Here is a 22,940-nt window from a genome sequence, read left to right as displayed (position 1 = left end):
AGCCAAAGAATGGTGAAAATTGCGAGCAATTACCAGAAACTAAAAGAGGCAAGGAAGGATTCCTCTCCCAGAGCCTTCAGAGGGAGCATGACCCCACTGACACCTTGATTTCAGACTGGTAGCCTCCAAAACTGGGAAAGAAAAAACAAAAAATTTCTGTTGTTTTAAGCCACCCAGTTTGTGATGTGTTCCAACAGCCCTAGGAAAAGAATACACTATGTAACCCTACCAATCATCTTCCATCCCCTCTCCAACCCATTTTCCATCTTTCTAATCTTTAACTATAAGATGGTCAGTTTCACAATAGAAGCCCTTTTCATTTCCTTTGTAGGTGACAACTGTAAGTTGACCACCACCACCACTGCCCCCCCACTCCCTTGAGCCAAAAAAAGTTTACCGTACAAGACAAGAAATTGACCCTGCAGCTGAAACTCAGTATGTCCTCCTAGATATCAGGTCATAAAGATTTAACTCTTCCAGTCACAGTTTACTCATCTAGAAAACAGGAATAATAATACCTCCTACCCTACAGAGTTATTATGAGGATCAAAAAAATAAGGTTGGTACAAAGGGCTGTTGAGTCAGGGCACTGTATTTTCCCTTATGGTAAGTGCCACACAGAGATTAGCAGTAATGACGCATAACAACAGTAATATGTGTTATCCTGACATTTGAACTAAGAACACTAATTCTGTAAATATACCTCAAGAAAATAACAAACTACAGAATCATCTTTATGCTTGAAAAATGTTCATCATAGTAATCCTTATTAAAGCAAGACATTGGCAGTAACCCAAATAGCCAACAATGAGGAAATCATTACATAAATCTGCCTTTCCCTATAGATATAAATATAAATATAGAGAGATTTTTTTTACTATCTAAGTCTCCTTTGTCCACTCATATAATAATCTCATAAAATTCAACGCATTTTAAAAAATCATTTTGTAATTGTTGTTTTATTCTTATTTAGCAAGCACATATAGTGCTTAATATGTCCCAGGCATTGTTCTAAGAACTTCAAAAGTATTTTATTTTATTTTATTTGTTTTAGATTTTTTATTTATTTATTTGACAGAGGAAGACACAGCGAGAGAGGGAACACAAGCAGGGGGAGTGGGGGAGGGAGAAGCAGGCTTTTTCCCGCTGAGCAGGGAGCCCGATGTGGGGCTCGATCCCAGGACCCTGGGATCATGACCTGAGCCGAAGGCAGACGCTTAACCGACTGAGCCACCCAGGCGCCCCTCAAAAGTATTTTAAAATGTTACATCTAGGGGTGCCTGGCTGGCTTAGTCCATGGAGCATGCAAATCTTAATCCAGCAGTTGTGAGTTCGAGCCCCACATTGGGTGAGGATATTGCTTAAAAATGAAACCTTTTTTTAAAGATTTTATGTATGTATGAATGTATGTATTTAGAGAGAGAGAGACCGCACACAATAGGGGTTGTGAAGAGGTGCAGAGGGAGAGAGACAATCCCAAACAGACTCCGTGCTGAGCGCGGAGCCCAATGAGGGGCATGATCCCATGACCCTGAGATCATGACCTGAGCAGAAACCTAGAGTCAGATGCTCAAACAACTGAGCCACCCAGGTGCCCCAAAAATAAAATCTTTAAAAAATAAAATGTTACATTTATAAATATTAACTCATTGATATATTTTTAAAACTTTTTGGGGCACCTGGGTGGCTCAGTCGTTAAGCGTCTGCTTTCGGCTCAGGTCATGATCCCAGGGTCCTGGGATCGAGCCCCGCATCAGGCTCCCTGCTCAGCGGGGAGCCTGCTTCTCCCTCTCCCACTCCCCCTGTTTGTGTTCCTGCTCTTGCTATCTCTCTCTCTGTCAAATAAATAAATACAACCCTTAAAAAAAAACTTTTTGTAAAATATTTTATATTTAATGAAATAGTATTAAAATTGTATGATAAAGATTGTTTTAATACAACGGTCATTAATATCTATGTTAAGACAAAAGATGTAGCCTCTATTAACATGAGATGCACACTTTAAAATAATTACATAATTACATTTTAATTATATTAAAAAGCATAATTTATGGTATACATTTTGAAATGGAATTGCTTAATATGTTTAGGGACAAAATCTATATTTTGGCTGAAAGAAGCTATATGCTATGGCATTAAAATGGGTAAAAATTGTTTTCATTGCCTAATGTTTAGGACTCTTGTATTTTAACTTAAAATATCAACTATTTCTCTTTATAATTTTCATATTTTTTCCTAAATGAGGAGATGAAGGAGACTTTAGACTCTCATTTGCAAATATTTCTCTGCAAACACATTTGGAAATGGAAGTTGAGTGCAGATAATCATTATTCCTAGTAACTGAATTACTCCTTCCCACTTTTATTTTATTTTGTTTTAGATTTTAAGTAATCTCTATACCCAACATGGGGCTCCAGCTCACGACCCCAAGATCAAAAGTCACACGCTCCACCGACTGAGCCCACCAGGAGCCCCTTCCACTTTTAAAACAGACTTTAAAGTATCAGACATGTTTTGATGTTTAAATTCATGTTATTGGAATAATGAAATAAATACAACTTGCATATATGGTAAGAACTCTTTCAAGGAAAAATATTTCAGAATTATAATTTTTTATTTTGGTGAAATACACGTAACATAAAATTTGCCATTAGTGGCATTTAGTACATTCACACTGTTGGGTGACCACCACCACTATCTAGTTTCAGAGTATATTCATCACCCCAAAAGGAAACCCCATTCCCATTAAGCAGTCACCCCTCCCTCCCAGCCCCCAAAACTGCTAATCTGCTTTCTGTCTTTATGGATTTGCTTATTCCGAATATCTCATATAAATGGAATGATACAGTATGTGGCCTTTTGCACTTGGCCTCTTTCATTCAGTATGTTTTCAAGATGCACCCATTTCGTAGAATGTATCAATACAGATTTATAATTTTAATGCTTCCCATTAACTCATTAAATTTTAATATAACAGTATTCCTTATTCTTTCTGTTGTTAGCCTATAATCTATTCTGTGTGTAGATTAAATAATACAACAGGAATAAAGACAATTTACAACCATCCAATAGGTTTCTTAGGTAATAGGGTCCATGGAGTTGTATTGAGCAGGATAATGACTGGGGGATTGCTTCACAATTTTACTAACCCTATCCGGGCACTCTGTCTCCACACACACCCACAAGTTTTTTTTTTTTTAAAGATTTTTATTTATTTCTTTGAGAGAGAGAGAGAGAGAGAGAGTGAGTGAGAGAGAGAGAGAAAGAGCAGGGGGAGGGGCAAAGGGAGAGGGAGAAGCAGACCCCCCGCTGAGCAAGGAGTCCCACCCCCGGACCCTGGGATCGTGACCTGACCCAAATGCAGATGCTTAACCAATTGAGCCACCCAGGCGTCCTTGCCTGTATTTTTCTTACTGCTTTGTAGAAGTTCTTTATATATTCTGGATACTTGTCCTTTGTTGGATGTAAGTACAGCAAATGTCATCTTCCTTGCTGAGTTGCCTTCTGTAGTATATTTTTTTGATGATCAGTATTTTAAACTTTTTTAAAGATTTTAAACTTTTTTAAAGAGAGAGAGTGAGTGAGAGAGCATGAGCAGTGGGGAGGGGCAGAGGAAGAAGCAGACTTCCCGCTGAGCCGGGACCCCCATCCCTGGACCCCGGGATCATGACCTGAGCCGAAGGCAAACGCTTAAGCAACTGAGCCACCCAGGTTCTCTTGCTACTTGGTGTTAAAGGGCAAATGTTTTTGAATAACTAATTGAGCTACTTTTTACTTTTTGAAATTCAAACAAGTGCCATTGCTATCTTTGAAAAAGGAATAATGTTCCACATTCTCTGGGATTCCCTGGAATAATGTTCATGGATCTTACAGAGGATCACAGACACTTTATGGGGCCCTCATGAGGTGGAATGTTTTGCAACCATTTAAACATGATGCTCATGAAGACAATGTATTACGTGAAAAATATTCATGATATAATGCCACAGGGGAAGGCAACGTACAAGTTTGTAAGTATGCTACAGAAATGAGGAAAAGTGTAAAACTGTGTAAAAAACACTTCTACAAAAAAGACAGAAAGGAAATATTCAAAATAATAACAACATGATGGATGGTGAAATTATGATTATATTTTTTCTATCCTAAATATCCCAAAGATCTGTAATGTGCTTATATTAAGTTCATAATTTAAATAATTATACAAGAAGAAAGGTACTAGGTCATGACCTTTAACAACTTTCTGTTGAAGTCAACCTTGATTTAGTTCATCATAAAAGGACATGCAGACCCACACATACTTTACAGATAAAAAATCTTCAAGTTACATGATTGGAAAATTATACAGGCACTGCTTTCTTTCTTTTCTTGAGAAAGAGAGAGAGAGAGAGAGCCCATGAGCACTAGCGGGGAGAGGGGCAGAGGGAGAGAGAGAATCTTAAGCAAGCTCCACACCCAGCGTTGAGGCCAATGAGGGACTCGAATCTCAGGACCCTGAGATCATGACCCTGAGATCATGACCTGAGCCAAAACCAAGAGTTAGATGCTCAGCAGACTGAGTCCCCCAGGTGCCCCCACAAGGACTGCTCTTTAATGTTGGCTTTGGAAAGGTAACTGCCATGGGCTTGCCTTTTAGAGGCCAGCTCCTTTTGATGAGGCCCTTTTTGTACTTCATTAATCCCCCTTGGATGGCCTTAAATTCGACCAAATTCTGCTTACTATATACTTCTTAAAACAAAAGCACAGAGCATTTTCTTCCGGTACCAGGCCACCTACTGTCATGTGCGTGTTGAGGGGGGGTGGGGAGGACACTGACATAGGTGTTAAGAGGCCTGAGGTCAAGGCTTAGCTCTGTGGTCTCAGCAAGACAAACTCCAGGTGTGAACTTTATCTTCCTCAACTGCACCCAGGGGATGGGAGTCCTAGCTTCTACGGAGCTATGCTATACATGAGAAAGAAATTCTCAGCTATTCAAATGATCTCTCATTTCACATAAGTAGGGACACTCCAAAAGTGTCAGACTCCCGCTATAATAGAAACAGCTGGAGAGCAGGAAAAGGAAGAAAAATCAAAAGTGGGCACTTGAAAATCAGCCTGGAGTGGGGAGGGCACTAGAGGGTGAATCTCAGGAGACCTGAGTTCCAGTCCTCGCTCAGCCACTGGCTAAGGGTGTGATCCTGGGTTAGTCATTTCCCTTCCTGCAGGCCCAGTTTCTTCCTCTGTGAAATGAGGTGACAGATCGAAGGCCCCTTACGGTTACAAATCCTATTAATACATGACTATATCATAGGACAAGGGGTGCTAGTCATAGCCTCACTCGGTTCTTACAGGTCCTCATGGTTATTCAAGGGATTCAGTGCAATGTTGACTTTTTAATCTCTTAATTCATTCTGGTGTCATCCTTGAAGTAAATCAGAAGAGAAAAGCCAGATGAACGTTCCCATTTAAACCAGTTTCTTGAGGCTGATATTTTATTTTTTTTTATTTTTTATTTATTTTTTTTTTAAAGATTTTATTTATTTATTTGAGAGAGTGAGAATGAGAGAGAGAGCACATGAGAGGGGGGAGGGTAAGAGGGAGAAGCAGACTCTCTGCTGAGCAGGGAGCCCGATGCGGGACTCGATCCAGGGACTCCAGGATCATGACCTGAGCCGAAAGCAGTCGCTTAACCAACTGAGCCACCCAGGCGCCCGAGGCTGATATTTTAACAAACAATAAACTGATGAATCATGAGATGGCCTTGGAATATAATAGACACTTAAATCTGCTCAACATTTTTCAGGAAATAGGCTGTAAATGGGGGAAGAAAAAATGTAAATGCGTTCAAAATGGGGAACTGTCTTAAATAAAAATAACTACATTTTACTTTTAAATTAAAAAAAAAAAAAAATCTCCTGAAAGAGGACTTGGGATGGGTACAGACACAGTGTCAGGGATTTTCCTTTAGATCCCACAGCCAACTCAGAATGTATTAAACAGAGCATTTTGGGAAATTTGCATCACGAATGCAGACTGAGGCAAGGAGGATTTGGAGATGGATGACTTCTCTAGCCCTTTCTCAGTTGCGTGGTTTTCCTAATGGTCACACTCAGTGCTAAAACCAAGCCCCTCACCATCAGGAGAAGTTGGGGGTAAGTGGGTGGGGGCCAAAATTTATCTTCCGGCTCAGGATCTTATTCTCCTCACTCAGCGGCAAGTCCTCTCCAAAGGTGCCTTACATACTGGGAGTCTGCCCGTCATTCCTTCCTTCCTTCCTCCCTCCCTCCTTCCCTCCCCACTTTCTTCCCCTTCCTTCTTTCCTCTCTCTTTCTCTCTCTCTCTTTCTTCCTTTCTTCTTTCTTTCTTTCTCTCTCTTCCTTTTCCTTTCCTCCTCTTTCCCTCACTTCCTTTCTCTCTGTCTCTCCCCCTCCTTCCCTCCCTCCCTCTCTCCCTTCCTTCCTTCCATCCTTCCTTCCTTTCTCTCTCTCTCTCTTTCTTTCTCTCTCTTTCTTCCTCCCTTCTTTACCTCCTTCCTTTTTTTCCTTTTATTCCACACCTTCTACCAGGAGAAATCTTCTGACTATGTTGTTCTGAGCTATAATGGGTTGAGAATATCTTACAGGTTCAAACCTTTCCAGGTTTGGTAAGCTTTTAGAGGATGCAAAGGCTCAAATGAAATACTCTTTCCGGCAAGAATTATGGCCACCAGCCTTGGTTGAGGGAATGTGGGGGTGTGAGAGGAGGGGGTATTTTTAGGGTCTATCAGTCAGGGTCCATCTGCAAATAACAGAAACTATTTTGGCTAACAACCCTTTAATAAGGGAGTTGGGTGCTTACAAAATTGTTTGAAGGGTATGGGAAGAGCTTCCAGGAATGACTCCCTGGACCACGATGGTAGAAGTGGCCCACAAAGGGAGCTGTGGCTGTCAATACTAGTAAGCTAGGGAATCCAGAAGCTCTAGGGCCAAGTTGCTCATGTGTTAGTAGGCAGGGGAGGGACAGTAAAGTACCCTCCAGATGGAGAAGGCACTTTGACAAGGTAAAATGAGGCAAGCCACTCCATATCATTTACACAGAGTTTTATTTGGGGTAACTTACTGATGGTGTGGGGCAGAGTGGGGATGGGGCAGACAGACCATCCAGCCATTCTCCAGCTCCTTCTGGACCTTAACCCACAGGTTTTATAGAGCAAGGGGATCACTGTGGTGAGGTAAAATGTAGTGACCTAAGGTAGTACCATCTGTCCACCAGAGGATCTCTACTGGTCCTCTACAGTGGGCCATCCGTAAACCAGTCATTCCCACTAGTTACCCACAGTGGGTCTCCACTAGTTACCTACAGAGATGTCTTTTGTGCACCCCTTTAGGGAAGATAGAGCAAGCCTCCTCCCATTCTGGTCAGGGCGTCTGTTAATCTCCAAGGGGCCTGGAACACATACCCCTGAGGGAGGTCATGGTGTGGGCACGAACATAAAGGAGGGCCAAAGATGGAGTCAGTGTTGTCAGCACTGCTATATCCTGACCTCCACAGAGCTAAGAACCAGACCCTGAGACTTCTGCACTTTGACAGAAGAACGCAACTCATCTCTACTTGCATGCAAGCCGGCAGAAATGATGAAAAACAACAGAAGCATGGCCTCCCCCTCCTCCTGACTTTCAAATCTCAGGTGTGTTTCTATGATGGGTTTGGAACTCCGGTGGTCAAGGACTCCAGAAAATATGTCATCTTTTACTTTTTATCTGAAGCATTTAGCAAGGCATATTACAAGGAGGTTGAAATGGAGCTGAGTGAGCGTATCTGTAATATTTGACATGAAAGGAGGGAAGGGGAACAACTTCATTTTCCCCAAGGCCCCTGGAAGTTCAGTCTCATACACCAAGGCCAGCCATAAGCCTCTTGTATTTAAGAAGAAGCCATGCAAAGCATAAGGACTTCTGGTGGGGGAGGACTCAGAATACGGAGTATAAATCACTTCTGGCTACCTAGAGCTTACACTGTGTCATTTGAAAAATAGGAGTGCACGCTCAGATTGGCAGGCCAACACAATATATAGTATATATTATATATGACAGTCTTTGAAAACAAATGCATTAAGGAATTTATAATTTGCTTTTTAAAAAAATCTACCTTAGATGACATCAGTATGTAGAGGCTAGAGATAATGTCCAATTCACAACATCTCTTTGTTCTGAGCCTACCAGGTACCAAGAAATACTTTCATATTTCTTTTTCATTTAATCTTCGTAACACGTAAATTTGGAATTCTAGAGGTATGAGACATATTACATACATAGAACGGTTGTTGGACATCCCAGAGAGGGCAGGCTGGTGGTAGAAACAGCACATGTAGTGGCAACTCATTTATCTTCACTGGAGAAGCGAGAATTGAAAGCAAGGTACAACTATGTAGAGAGGATGTCAGATTTCCAAAAGCAGAAATGTGTAAGGAAATTTAAATGTACATCTAACCCGCCTGATCTTGGACTGCTGGAGTTAATTCTAACTTTAAGTTAATGGTGTTGCAAAAGAGTATTACGACCTTGGTGTTTCTGCCTGGTTGGGGTGTGCGTATGTGGTGGGGTGACAGGGAAGGATTCTACTTCAAAAGATACCAAAGAGAAAGTTTTTTTCTTACACTGAAGAAGCAGAAAACCACTAGCCCATGGGCACAAGTCATAAAACACAGATTTTATTTATTTATTTGACAGAGAGAGAGAGAGAGAGAGAAAGCACAAGCAGGGGGAGCGGCAGGCAGAGGGAGAGGAAAATGGAGGCTCCCCGCCAAGCAGAGAGCCCAACATGGGGCCCGATCCCAGGACGCCAGGATCACGACTCCAGCCGAAGGCAGAAGCCCAACCAACCGAGCCACCCAGGCGCCCCCAGAGCTCTCATATTAAGGCACATCTGCTATGACCAGCAGCCAAAGACTGAAGCCATAGCTTGGGTAGAATAACTATAGGAAAGCATTTTTAGAACCCTCTTGAGGAAATCAAAGGCTTTTTGGCAAAAAAAAAAAAAGGTAAGTATTCTATGTTCATAGGCAAAATATGTCAAAAATGGACAGAGGTCGACTTTTTGGTTTTAGGAGGTAGGTCTTTATTTTTTAATTTTTTATTACTGATGTATAGTAGATAAGAAGTAGATCTTGTCACTGAAGGACACATACCACTTTCTTGTCCTTTTATATTTTTTAAATTGTCTATATTGATGCTATTAATAGTGTTATCTACTGAGTTTTTATCTCTGTATTTTGTGTCTATTACCTCATTTATAGACATGTCTTACTATCATTCCCATTTTATACATAGAAGATGGAGGCTTAGAGAGTTTATCAAAGTTATACAAAAAATAAGCATGGGGACGCCTGGGTGGCTCAGTCGTTAAGCGTCTGCCTTCGGCTCAGGTCATGATCCCAGGGTCCTGGGATCGAGCCCCACATCGGGCTCCCTGCTCTGCGGGAAGCCTGCTTCTCTCTCCCACTCCCCCTGCTTGTGTTCCCTCTCTCGCTGTGTCTCTCTCTGTCAAATAAATAAATAAAATCTTTAAAAAAAAAAAAAAATAAGCATGTGCTCTGGGATTTAAAGCCAGGCATGACTCCAGACAACCACTGACATCCTAGCATCATTAGAGTGAGCGGAGCTAATATGGATATGGGCTCATTTCTATCACAAATACATAGAAGATGCTAAATAAAATACAACTGAATATATATTTAAGTAAATATGCTTGAAAAAAGTAAAGGAAAATGTCCAAATACTAGGAATGAAGAGAGCCATCAAAGGCAGAGCAGCTTTCAGGTGAACTAATGTTACAACAGCCCACAGGATTTGGACCTGGAGTTAGGGCCACGGGTTGATGCCCATAAAGGGCAAAAGGAAGGTAGTGAGCCATGATTGCACTCTCTGCATAAAATCTAAGGTCTTTGGGGTGCCTAGGTGGTTCAGTCGGTTAAACTTCTGACTCCTGATCTCAACTCGGGTCTTGATCTCAGGGTCGTGAGGTCAAGCCAGAAAAAAATCTAAGATCTTGAAGAACTCTTCCTTCAGAAATTGAGGTAGAAAAATTGCACACAGGCCCTGGAAATTGGCCAGGAAGCTTACCACTTGTCAAAGTTCTTAGATGTGGACCAAAAATGTCATCCATGAGAAATCTAAACCCTAGGCCTATGTGTGTGCTAGAGTGGTCTCAATTAAACTACCTGCATGGTACAAATTCCAAGATGAAAATTTGACATAAAAACTGGCTTAGGGCCATTGAGACACTTAAAATTATGAATCTGCTCCATGGAGATAAGCCACTATCCAGAGGTTCAGAGATTCCCATAGGAAGAAACAACCCTTGCTGAAGATAAGTTCACAAGAAATTACAAGTATCTTGCCATGATGGTGAGAGAGTAAAATCATGTCTGGGATTTAAAGAGTACAAATTGGTTTGAACTGGAAAACAAGACAAAACAAAATGGCAGCTCTGCCAAATTAGGTGAGAGGGTAGGAGGACAGGTACCAATACAGCCAGATGGGGGTAACAGGAAACATTGCCTCCCAAGGTCAGGCAGCCTCTATAAAGTACCACAATGACTCTTTGAGTGACTACTGCTTTCCTACCAAACCCCCGAATCACTTTGCCATATCCTTCTATTGCTGGGGTACCCTATTGCTAAGCCACCTTCTCCTCATGAGGAGAAGCACCCACCTTCTCCTCATGATAGCACCCAATCCCTAGTTAATCTGCATTTCTCCTAATACCCCCTCAGTAACAGCAACCAATCCAGAATTGATACCCACTTCCCTTAGCATCCTCAGATTCCTCCAGTGGGACCTGAACCTTACAAAAGATGCTCCCCCACTCCTCTGTGGCGTGACATTCCACAGTTCCCCTGGAATGCCCTCTCTTGCTGCATTGAGTCAGTAACTGATATGGGCAGACTACAGCCTTGCTCCTGGTGGTCTGTAGCTGATTAAGCTTTATCAGTAGAGAGTTTGCAGATGCAAGAAACAAAAAAATTGGCCCCTCCTCAAAAGTCAAAATAATAGAAAATCTGAAACTATAAATCATAAGCAAATTTTATTTTATTTTATTTTATTTTTTTTTTTAATTTATTTGACAGGGAGAGACAGCCAGAGAGAGAACACAAGCAGGGTAAGTGGGAGAGAGAGAAGCAGGCCTCCCGCCGAGCAGGGAGCCCGATGCGGGGCTCGATCCCAGGACCCTGGGATCATGACCTGAGCCGAAGGCAGACGCTTAACGACTGAGCCACCCAGGCGCCCCAATCATAAGCAAATTTTAAATGATGAAGATAATAGTAAAGATAGCTAACACTTACACAATACTGTTCAAACCTCTTCACAGAATGGGAATTCATTCAATCTTCCCAAAAACCCTGTGAAGTAGATACAATTACTTTCTCCGTTTTACAGAGGAGATGTTAGGGAATTTACCCATGGTCATACAACTATCAGGGTAGCAGAGCTGGGATCTGAACCCTAGCAATCTAGTGCCAGAGCACATGCTATTCATCACTACAAATGGAAAGCAACAGGACACTCTTAAATAAGAACATGCAGGTTTGAAGGAAGAACCAAATCAACTTTCTAGAAATAAAAAAATAGAGTCACTGTCATTCATTCACCAAATATTTATTGAGCCCATATTATATGGCAGACATGGGCTCTGGGAACATTGCAATGAACAAAATAGACAGAAAGCTTTGTCTTAACAGAGCTTACATTTTAATGATGAAGATAGATAATAAATGCAGCACATGAAGTAGGGATACATGCTAAGGAAACAAAATAAAGTAGGGAAGAAGGGGATAAACTATCAAGAGGGAGTGGGTGAAACTTTAGATAAGGTATCCAGGAAAGCCTCACTGAACAGATGAGTTTTATTCAAAACCTGAAGAAGTGAGAAAGCAAACCATAAAGATGTGTAAGGAAGAACTTTCCAGATAGAGGAAACAGACAGAGCAAAGACTCTGCAGGGGGAATCTGCCTGGTGTTTTTAAGTAACAGAAAGAAGCCCAGTGTAGGTGGGAGTGGAAAAGGAGAGAGGGAGATTGAGAGAGAGAGAGAGAGAGAGAGAGAAAGCAGTGGGAGGTGAACCCAGGAAGTAACAGGGGGCTGGATCATGCAGGGACTTGCCGATCACAGTAAGGACTTTGGTTTTACTGTGAGTGACAAGGGAGTCCTTGTGGGGTCTCAGTAAAGGGAAGTAAGGATCTGGCTAACATTTTGGCAAGATCACTCTGGCTGCCATATTGAAAAGAGGCTGTAGGCGGACTAGTCAGGAGGTTATTGCAATAATCCAGGCAAGAAATGACAATGATTTGGACCAGAGGGGGCAACAGTGAGAATTGTTTAAAAGTGGCCAAACTGTGGGGGCACCTGGGTGGCTCAGTCAGTTAATCATCCAATCCTTGATTTCAGCTTAGGTCCTGATCTCAGGGTTGTGGGATTGAGCCTTGTGTCAGGCTCTGTGCTCACCACAGAGTCTGCTTGTCCCTCTCCCTCTGCTCCTCTCCCCACTCACTCTCTCTCTCTCTCTAAAATAAATAAATAAAATCTTTTTTTTAAGTGGCCAAATTCTGGATCTATTTTTAGATAAAATCCATAGGATTTGTAGTATTTACAGTGTGAGACAAAGAGAAGTGATAAAGATGATCTGAAGAGTTCAGCCTGAACACCTATAATAACAGTTACCATTAACTGAGATAGGAGGGAAAAAAAACCACTGCAGGAATTGGGAATGAAGATCAACAGCTCAAATTGCAAACTTCTAAGTAGAGAGGTCTCATAGCCGGCTGGATATATATAGGTCAGGAGTTTAGGGGAGACGTCTGAGCTGGAGATATAAATTTGGAAGTTATCAGCATATCTATGGTATTTGAAGTCACAAGACTGATGACTTCATCTGGAAAGTGGTTTAGATTGTGAAAAAGAGAAGAGGTTCAAGAACCGAGCCCCAGGGACTTCATCATTTAGAAGTAGGGACAATGAAGAGGAACCAGCAAACAAGACTGAAACAGAGCTACCAGAAATACAGGAAGAAAACGAGATGAGTGTGTGTCTTCAAAGCCAACTGAAGGAAGTTATTGAGGTATACAAGTCCATAGATGGGTTCAACAGCAATTTAGGCCCACATGAAGTTAAAATTAGCAAATTCAAAGGGAGAGATAGAAAGATGAAAAATAAAAAAGACTGATTACAAGAAATGGAGGATAAAATGAAGACATTCAACATGTATTTATTTAGTGAATGTACCAGAAGGAAAGAATAGAGAATGCAAAAAGGTGATATTTCAAGAAAATATCCAGGAATTTTCTATAATTAAATTTAGAGAGACATTAGTGTTGCAGGTTGGGTTCTGGGGGAGGTAGATTGAGACAGAAGTTGGTGAGCAGGAGGCTTACTTCTGGAATCAACACCAGTGGAAGGGATGAAAACAGGACCAGGCAGAGGGAGAAAGGGAGGGGAGCTGCATTGCCATCTCAATGAAGACTTCACTCACCTTCATGGGAAGGATGACCAACCGTCCTGGTTTGCCCGGGATCAAGGGATTTCCCAGGACGCAAAATTGAGGGTTTTCAGAGACACGAGTCCCTGGCAAACCTGGGATGAATTAATCATCCTACGATGGGAGCTGGGAAGCTAAGATGGACCTTTAGAACTGTCCCATGTGGAGACAAGAGGCCTGGCTCTTTAAACCCCTGCATCAACCAATCATTGGAGGCAGGCTGCACTCAGGAAGGAGTGTGACTTTGTGGGTGAGCTAGCCCTATTCAGCTGATGGCCATTCCCAGAGAGGGGCTGACATTGCCCCTTGTCTGCTGGAAGTACCTCCAGGTTCTAGCAGCTGGAGGATTAGGATTAGGTCCTTGAGCCCTGAAGAGGGATCCAGGTGGTGCAGGACAGTGTCAAACACCCTGAGTCTTGGGGCACCTGGGTGGCTCAGTCGGTTGAGTGCCTGACTCTCAGTTTCGGCTCAGGTCATGATCTCATGGGTTGTGGGACTGAGCCCCACATCGGGCTCCCGGCTCAGCAGGTAGTCTGCTTGAAGATTCTCTCCCTCTGCCCCTCCTCCCACTCGCACTCTCTCTCTAAATAAATAAACAAATGAATAAAAAATAAATAAACATGAAAATATAAAAATCATTTTAAAACACCGTAAGTCTTTCTAATTGAAGTAGCAAATTGAGTCTTGAGCAGAATAAATAAACACAAATCCATACCTAGACACATCATCACACCTGCAGAACAATATAGACAAAGAAGAGAGAAATCCAACCACATTGGAAAGACAGATTGTCTACAAAAGCACAGTAATTACTGAGAGCTGCCTTCTCATCAGAAATAACAAATAGGAAAAGAAAATGAAACAGTATCTTCAATGTAGTGAGGGAAAATCATTGTCAACCTAGAATTCTATATTCATCTAAATCATGTTTCTAGTCTGAGTTCAAAATAAAATAAAGACATTTTCAGACAAGGAAAAAACCAAGAGAGTTCATTTCTCATGGACCCTCAGTGAAAAAATCCCTGAAGAACATTCTCCAGTAAGATGGTAGTTGAAGGAGTGGGATACAAGGAGCAGTGGTGAATAAGAGACTCTTAACTCTAAAGAACAAACTGAAGGTTGCTGGGGGAGGTGGATGGGGAATGGGCTAGATGGTGATGGGTATTAAGGAGGGCACTTGTGATGAGCACTGGGTGTTATATGTAAGTGATGAATCACTAAATTCTAGTCCTGAAACCAAAAAAAAAGGGATGGGGAAGGCATCATGATATTAAAATAATTATTTTTCTCTAAAAAAAAGAAGCAGTGGTTAACAAACAGGTAGATTGGTAATCTAAACCCCAATAAACACTATTAAAAATTACTAATTTGTGTGGGGGAGGTTTAGAAACAAGATGGAAATACATTTTAGGCACCAGTCATATGGAATGTGGGAGAGGGGAAAAGGTATTAAATCATTATATGACCTTGCATTTTTTAGGAAGATAGCAATACCAATTAATTTTGTAATTTATTATGTCAAAATTACATATTAAAATGCTAAGTGTAACTCCTAAAAGAATAAAAAATAGAATACATAATTTCCAAGCCCGTAAAAATAAAAAGGGGGACCATAAGAAAATATTAATACAATAAAAACAATTTAGAAAAAGAAAAGGCTTGAAAAAGGAAAAGCACAAAAAGAGGACAGAGGCATAAATCCAAATAGATTACTAGTCCCAATAAATTTATTTATTTCTCTTTTTAATTTTTTTCCAACAAATTTAAACAATTAAATTCAGCTGTTAAAAGACAAAAATTCTTAGACCAGGAAATAAAATCCAACCATTATGTTCTTTTTAAAGAGATGAATCTGGGGGCACCTGGGTGGCTCAGTCGGTTAAGCGTCTGCCTTCGGCTCAGGTCATGATCCCAGGGTCCTGGGAATGAGCCCCACATCGGGCTTCCTGCTCAGCAGGGGAGTCTGCTTCTCTCTCTCCCTCTACCCCTGCTCATGCTCTCTCTCTCTCTCTCGATCACTCTCTCTCAAATAAATAAATACAAGTTGTAAATAAATAAATAAATAAATAAAGAGGTAAATCTGAGGCATGCCTGGGTGGCTCATTCAGTTAAACTTAGGCTCAGATCATGATCTCAGGGTCCTGGGATTGAGCGGAGCCCCGAGTTGAGTCAGGCTCCCTGCTCAGTGGGGAGTCTGCTTCTTCCTCCCCCTCTCCCTCCCTTCGCCCCTCCCCCTCCCTGTGCTCATGCTCTCTCTCTCTCTCTCTCTCAAATAAATAAATAAGATCTAAAATAAAAATAATAATAATAAAGAGACAAATCTGAGACATCATGATATAAGACCGTTCAAAGGAAATAGATGGCAGTACCTACAGCTGGCAAACGCTGCAGGAAGGACGGCTGGTGTGGCAATAACCATAGCAGGCCAAAAACATTCTTAGAAATTAACTAGACTTCAGCTTGCAGCAAAGATGGAGTAAAGGACCCAGATTTACCCTCTCACCTGAAACAACTAAAGAAGTGGGCAGACTATTTGAAACAATGGTTTTTCACACTTGGACATCAGACAGCACAGATCCCCGAGAGGGGAAACAAATTTGGCAAGCCGTATGATTATTCCCGTTTAGGGCCTCGAGAGATTCCAGGACATGGCACAGGCAGGGAGAACCCAGGCAAACCCATGGTCTCCCTGAGATGAAGAGAGAAGTCTGGGAGTCTGAGGCAGGGGGGCAATGCTGCTATGGTTTGCAGGCATAGTACTGGACAGGAGAGGATTGCACACAGAGAAAGACAGTTCCAAAGATCTGCACAGGTTCCCCCTCAAGTCTTCAGCTGAGTGCTCATCAGCATATGAATGAGAGGAAGCTACCAAAAACCAGAGGAGAAATGACCCAAAAGGAACAGAGGGAACAATCCAGGGAGATAACACAGGGCTAGGAATAGTTGGGTTCCCATCAGACAAAGTGGAAAACCTTGTAATTCATGGAGCATTGAAGTATCAGGATACTACCTCAGGAACGGGGAAAAATTAGCCCTAGACTAAAGACTACTGGAGTCCCACCAAACAAAGCTTAAAAATAAAAAATCCTGGGGTGCCTGGGGGGCACAGTCGGGTAAGCATTGACTCTTGGTTTCAGTTCAGATCACGATCTCGGGATCGTGAGATCAAGCCCCTCATCGGGCTCTGTGTGCTCAGTAGGGAGTCTGCTTGAGATTCTCTCTCTCCCTCTGCTTCTACCCCTCCCCCTGCATTCTATCCCTCTCGCTCTCAAATAAATAAATAAATCTTAAAAAAATAAAAATATCCTTAAAAGGATCTATTGTTTCCTAGTAATTTAACTGTGTCCCAGAACAAAGCTCAAGAACATTTACAGAAACACAAAACATCTAGCATCTAACAAGGTAAAATACACAATGTCCGGAAACAAATCAAAACCTAAGCCCAGCATGCAAAGAAGCAGGAAACTACAACCCATAATGAGGAGAAAAGTCAATTAATAGAAACACATCATCCAGAAACAGCACAGATGACAGAATTAAAGATAAGGACACTAAGTTAGTCTAACTATATTCCATAAGTTCAAGAAGGTGGAAGAAAGAGCATGGTAAGTAGAGACATGACAGATATAAAAAAGACCCCCAAAAAAGACCCAAATTGAACCTCTAAAAATAAAAACTACAATGTCTGGGACAGATTTCACTGGATGGTATGAGCAGCAGATTGGCCACTGCTAGAGATAAAAGAGAGTTCATTAGAATGTTATAAAAATCCTGAACAACCATGCACCTAACAATGGAGTCTCGAAGTATATGAAACAAAAGTTGACAGATCTAAAGGAGGATTTGATGACTTCATGACCATGGTGGGAGATTTTAACATTGCTTTGTCAAATTCTGATAGATAGAAAGGCAGAGCTTTAAATTAAAACAATAACAAAATGGGGCGCCTGGGTGGCTCAGTCCATTAAGCGTCTGCCTTTGGCTCAGGTCATGATCCCGGGGTCCTGGGATTGAGCCCCATATTGGGCTCCCTGCTCAGAGGGAAGTCTGCTTCTCCCTCAACCTCTGCCATTACCCTTACTTGTACTCTCTCCCTCTGTCAAACAAATAAAATCTTTAAAAATAAATTAATTAAATAATAACAAAATATAAATTAAAAATATAAATTCAAAGTAAAAATAAACTGGCATTGTATGTCATATATCTTCATGGATTGAGACATTTGTCATCTACTGTGAGCTCCCCGAGGGGCAGAATTCAGGATTGACCCCTCAGAGCCTCACATGGGGCCTGACATATTTTAGTTTATCAATAAATAAAGATTTGGGGCGCCTGGGTGGCTCAGTCATTAAGCGTCTGCCTTCAGCTCAGGTCATGATCCCAGAGTCCTGGGATCGAGCCCCGCGTTGGGCTCCCTGCTCTGCGGGAAGCCTGCTTCTCCCTTTCCCACTCCCGCTGCTTCTGTTCCCTCTCTCGCTGTTTCTCTCTGTCAAATAAATAAATAAAATCTTTAAAAATAAATAAATAAATAAATAAAGATTTATTATTTTATTATTTTAATTCTAAATAGCTAAAACATTTGTAAGGCCATAGAGCATACAAATACATAATTAACAAGCTTGAATTAATGGATATATATAAAAGTGCACCTAACAACAAATGGAACATACATTTTTTTTTTAAGATTTATTTATTTATTTTAGAGAGAGAGAGCAGGGAGGGGCCGAGGGAGAGAGAGAGAAACTTTAGCAGATTCTGCATTGAGCACGGAATCCAACCTGGGGCTCAATCACACCACCCTGAGATCACGACCTGAGCCCAAACCAGAAGTCTGACGCTCGAGTGACTTCACCACCCAGGCGCCCCTCATACATACTTTTTCAAAACCTTGCGAAACATCTGTGAAACTCAACCATACAGTAACTATTAGACAATGAAAAATGAGCTATCATGCTGTTGCAGGGGAGTCAAACTGTAACTTGTTCTCTTGTTATGTAAATAATGAATTCAGATACTTTTGATGGTCCTTGGAAATACAGTTATGAACCCTGTTTTGCTTTCTGGGAAGTTGAGGAGGGGGCAATACTTCTCTCTCCCCTCTTCAAGCTGACAAGCTACTATCACTTCATAATCAGAACATAGCAGATCCTAAGAGGTGGTTTAAACTTCACAATCAGAGAATGTAAGAATTCAGAACAAGTCTCTGTATGGATCTTCACCTTACTGATAAGAGGAATATAATAATATTAACTGTAATATTATACTATATTAACTGTATAATAAACTGACATTCGGTTCTCATTTCATATGTGGGTCCTATAAACTCCTCCATCAAAAAGCCCATTAAAGTGTCAGTATTGTTAGCTGTCTGGGTTGATTTCCCTTATCTGATGATAGGCAGGAGTCTGGTGCCCAAAATAGTCAAAACAAAATAGACATCAGTTCTCATAGAATATTGCCTTTAAAAAAAAACATCTTTGGGGAGCCTGGCTGGCTCAGGCAGTAGAGCGTGTGACTCTCTTTCTTTTTTTAAGATTTATTTATTTATTTGAGAGAGAAAGAGAGAGAAAGTGAGAGAGCACAAGCAGGGGGAGTGGCAGGCAGAGGGAGAGGGAGAAGCAGGCTCCCCGTTGAGCAGGGAGCCCAATGCGGGGCTCGATCTCAGGACCCTGGGGTCATGACCCAAGCCAAAGGCAGATGCTTAACCGACTGAGCCACCCAGGTGCCCCAAGCGTGTGACTCTTGATCTCATGAGTTCGAGCCCCACATTGGGTGTAGAGATTACTTAAAAATAAAATCTTAATTAAAAAAAAATTTTTAAACACCTTTATTGAGCTATAATTCATACCGTACAGTTCACCCCTTTGAAGTCTATAATTCAATGTTTGTAGTATATCCAGTTTGAAATCATCAAAGCAGTCAATTTTAGAATATTTTCATTACCCCCAAAACAAATTCTGTACCCATTAACAGTCGCTTTTCATTGTTCTCAGCCCTAGGCAACCCCTAATCTACTCTCTGCCTCTATAGATTTGCCTATTCTGGACATTTCATATAAATAGAATTGTACAATATGTGGTCTTTGTGACTGGCTTCTTTCATTTAACATATTTTTTTAAAGTTTATTTTTGTTTAAAAAAATTTTTTTAACTAATCTACACCCAATGTGGGGCTCGAACTCACAACCCCAAGATCAAGAGTCGCACGCTCTACGTACTATGCCAGCCAGGCGCCCCTAACATAACATTTTCAAGGTTCGTTCACGTTGTAGCATGTGTCAGTACTTCATGTCTTTCTACTGCCAAATAATACTCCATTGTATGGATAATACCGCATATGATTTATCCATTCATCACTTGATGGATATTTCGGTTGTTTCTGCTTTTCAACTATTATGATTAGCGTTGCAATGAACAATCCTTTACGAGTTTTTGTGGGGACGTACATCTTCATTTTTCCTGGGTATGCGGTAATGGAATTGCTGGGTCACATGCGAACTCTATGAGGAGCTGCCAGAATTCTTTCCAACGCAGCTGCACCATTTTGCATTCCCCCAACAGTGTATAAGGGTTTTGATTGCTCCACATACCTGTCAACACTTGCTATCATCTGTCTTTGATCGTTGAAGCCGTCATGATGGGTGTAAAGAGCTATCTCACTGTGGTCTGAATATTGCTTTACTGAGGCTTATTTCTGATCAGGTATTTTGTAAGATAAGTGAATGTTTTTAATTACTTTGCTACAAAATGCAGTTATTAACCTTGTTTATCCATAAAAATAATCAGACTTTATATATGAAAATGGAAGGTATTTGGTTATCTATTACTATGTGACAAACCACCACAACTCAGGGGCTTAAAATAACAACCATTTTATTAGCTCTCATGATTCTATAGGTTGACAATGCTCAGCTGGGTGATTCTTCTGCTCTGTGTGATATCGGCTGGTGCTACAGTCACCTGGGGGCTCGACAGCATGGGACCATCCAAGATAGCTCATCACCATGTCTGGCACCTTCTTGGAGATGGCTGGCAGGCTGGACTCAGCAGGAATACTTGCAAGGCTGGGAGTCTTTCTCTCTCCACATAGTCTCAGGGCCTCTCTCTCTCTCTACCTGCCCTTTCTATCAGGGTAGCTGGACTTCATACCTGTTAGCACAGAGCTCCCAAAAGTCCAGAGTGGAAACTTTGAGACCTTTCTATAGCTTAGGCCTAGAACTGGCTCAGCATCACTTCCACCATATTGTATTGACTGAAGGGAATCTGGGCCAGTCTAGACACCCAGGCATGAGTCCTATAAGGCACAGATCCTGGGGGGGCATCTTTGTAGTCTGGCTACTGCAAAAAGAAGAGCTCCCGTAATAATATCAACAAATGTTCTAATTTACTAACATTACTATTACGTGCTTTCAATGTTTAAGGCACTTCTGGAATCTATCATTCAGGACCTTTTGGGAAGCAGGAAAGAACTAGGTTTCGCAAGATACTCTAAGAAAACATCTTCCCCCACCTTCCAGATTTCTTGTTTTCTCATGTGTAAGGGAGATCCAAAAAGGATTATTCTTACAAAAGAAGCTAGAGAAAAAAAGACCCCCATGGCAGCTAAGAAAAATTTTGCTGTATATGGAAACTGTTGATCGTTCCCATTGTCAAAGCACATCTTCTTCTGATGCTTTTGGAAGATTGCCCTACCCACCATTCCACATGTTAGATTATTTCTGAATGTGCATGCTTGTATTTCCCAACACAGTCCACTTTCCCCCATGGGCTCCACTTTGAAAGGAAGTAGAGGCTCCATGCTGCAGAATTTTAGACCCCAGTCCTAGACTACACACCTGAAGATGTTCTGCATTTTACATCTGGAGACACCTTGCCAGCATCCAATCCAAAGGTAAATTGCGATTTACTATTTTAAAAGCACTCATTAAGTCCAACAATGTTGCTGACTCTTGATGAAGTAGGAAGCTCCCATTCCTAGAAGGGTTCGTACAGAACTGGGTCACCTGTCATAGATGCTGTAAGGGTTTGGGGAAGTTGGAAAAACCCCAACAAATTCCAGATCTTATTATTTTAAACCTGTTCAAAGTAGACAAAGCATTGCCCACTGATAAAATGCTCCATTTCTGAAGTCAGACCGATCTGGATTTATAACCTGGATTCACCATTCACCAGCCGTATGACTCTTGGATGGGTCATTTAAGATCTGTCAGCCTGTTTCCTCATCTGTACAATGGGGATAATAATATTACCTATATTTAAGGTATGGGTCCTACAGTTGATCCAGCAGCCATGCAGGTGCTCCAGCCTGGGACCAGGAGACTTCACTTCCAAGGTCACAGATTCCTCTGAGGATCTAACGAGAGCAGTGGGTCCTCCTTATTCCCCCAACCCGCGTTCATATGATGAAAATGTTGCTACAAGTTCATGGGATTCACAGACCCCCAGTTGCCCACCCATGGTTCTTCTAGGAAGTTCCAAGCCCTGGCTCTAGACTAAACACAACAGCAAGAAGCCCACAAAGAAAAGTCAGCGATTCCTCCTTATGAAAACTATAGCAGCTCCAAAGGCAAACATGCACTGTGTCTCTGAGAATCTCAGTCTATCTTTGATGTCTGGAAGAGTAATCTTCTGAGACTGAGCTGGCTCTACACAAATCTTTCCATTTTGCGGTTTTAAGAACTATCTTGGGAGAAATAAAATTTAATAAGCAACACATGACCATCTTACCTTTAACAGTTTAGTCATCTTTCTATAATCCAAACAATTTTTTGAGAAGTTCTCTGAGGAAAACCTAATTTTAGTCTTTCCAGAATTTCCCCTGGATCTTCACTCTCTGTTCTCCCACAAAGAGACTAGAAGTCAAAGATAGATTGAGAAGCTGAACTTGGAAGCCAGGTCTGTCATTAAAAAGGAGGAAGGCAACTTCGCAAATTTTCGGGTTTCTCACTCAAGCCCTGGCCTGAGTATTATCTAGAGGCTTACCAACTTATGAGCATTTATTTGATGGTGTAAGGCTTGGAAATGCTGAGTGCCCACTGCATAAGGAGACCTGGTCCTATGGCAGATGGGGAGAAATATCAGGTAACCCATCTCAGGACTAGAGAGAGCTACTCTTCTAAGTCTGTCCTCTCCTAGGAGGGGACCAATAGGGTCTCTGCATGGATGAAGAAACATGATATCTTCCGAGCATATTATTATTGTTAATGATTGACTTTTCTCAAGAAATAAATGGGTAACATCTCTTGTGTTTGACTAAAGAGTTTTTGTGTCCCTTACATGGCTGTACACATCTCCACTTGTGTTGTTTTAAGCTAGAGCTTAATTTTCAATAATTCATTAATGAAGCTTGTTTAACCTCACTTAATCTTCTTGCCTAATTCTCCTTTACATCAAGGGATTAAAGACAGAAAAGGCAGAGCCAAGTGATGACTCACTCCTCTTTCAGTTCTGATC

Source organism: Phoca vitulina, unplaced genomic scaffold (assembly GCF_004348235.1).
Source record: "Phoca vitulina isolate PV1807 unplaced genomic scaffold, GSC_HSeal_1.0 scaffold11, whole genome shotgun sequence".
In the NCBI taxonomy this organism is placed as follows: Eukaryota; Metazoa; Chordata; class Mammalia; order Carnivora; family Phocidae; genus Phoca; species Phoca vitulina.
Note: the sequence above shows the minus strand (reverse complement) of the source record.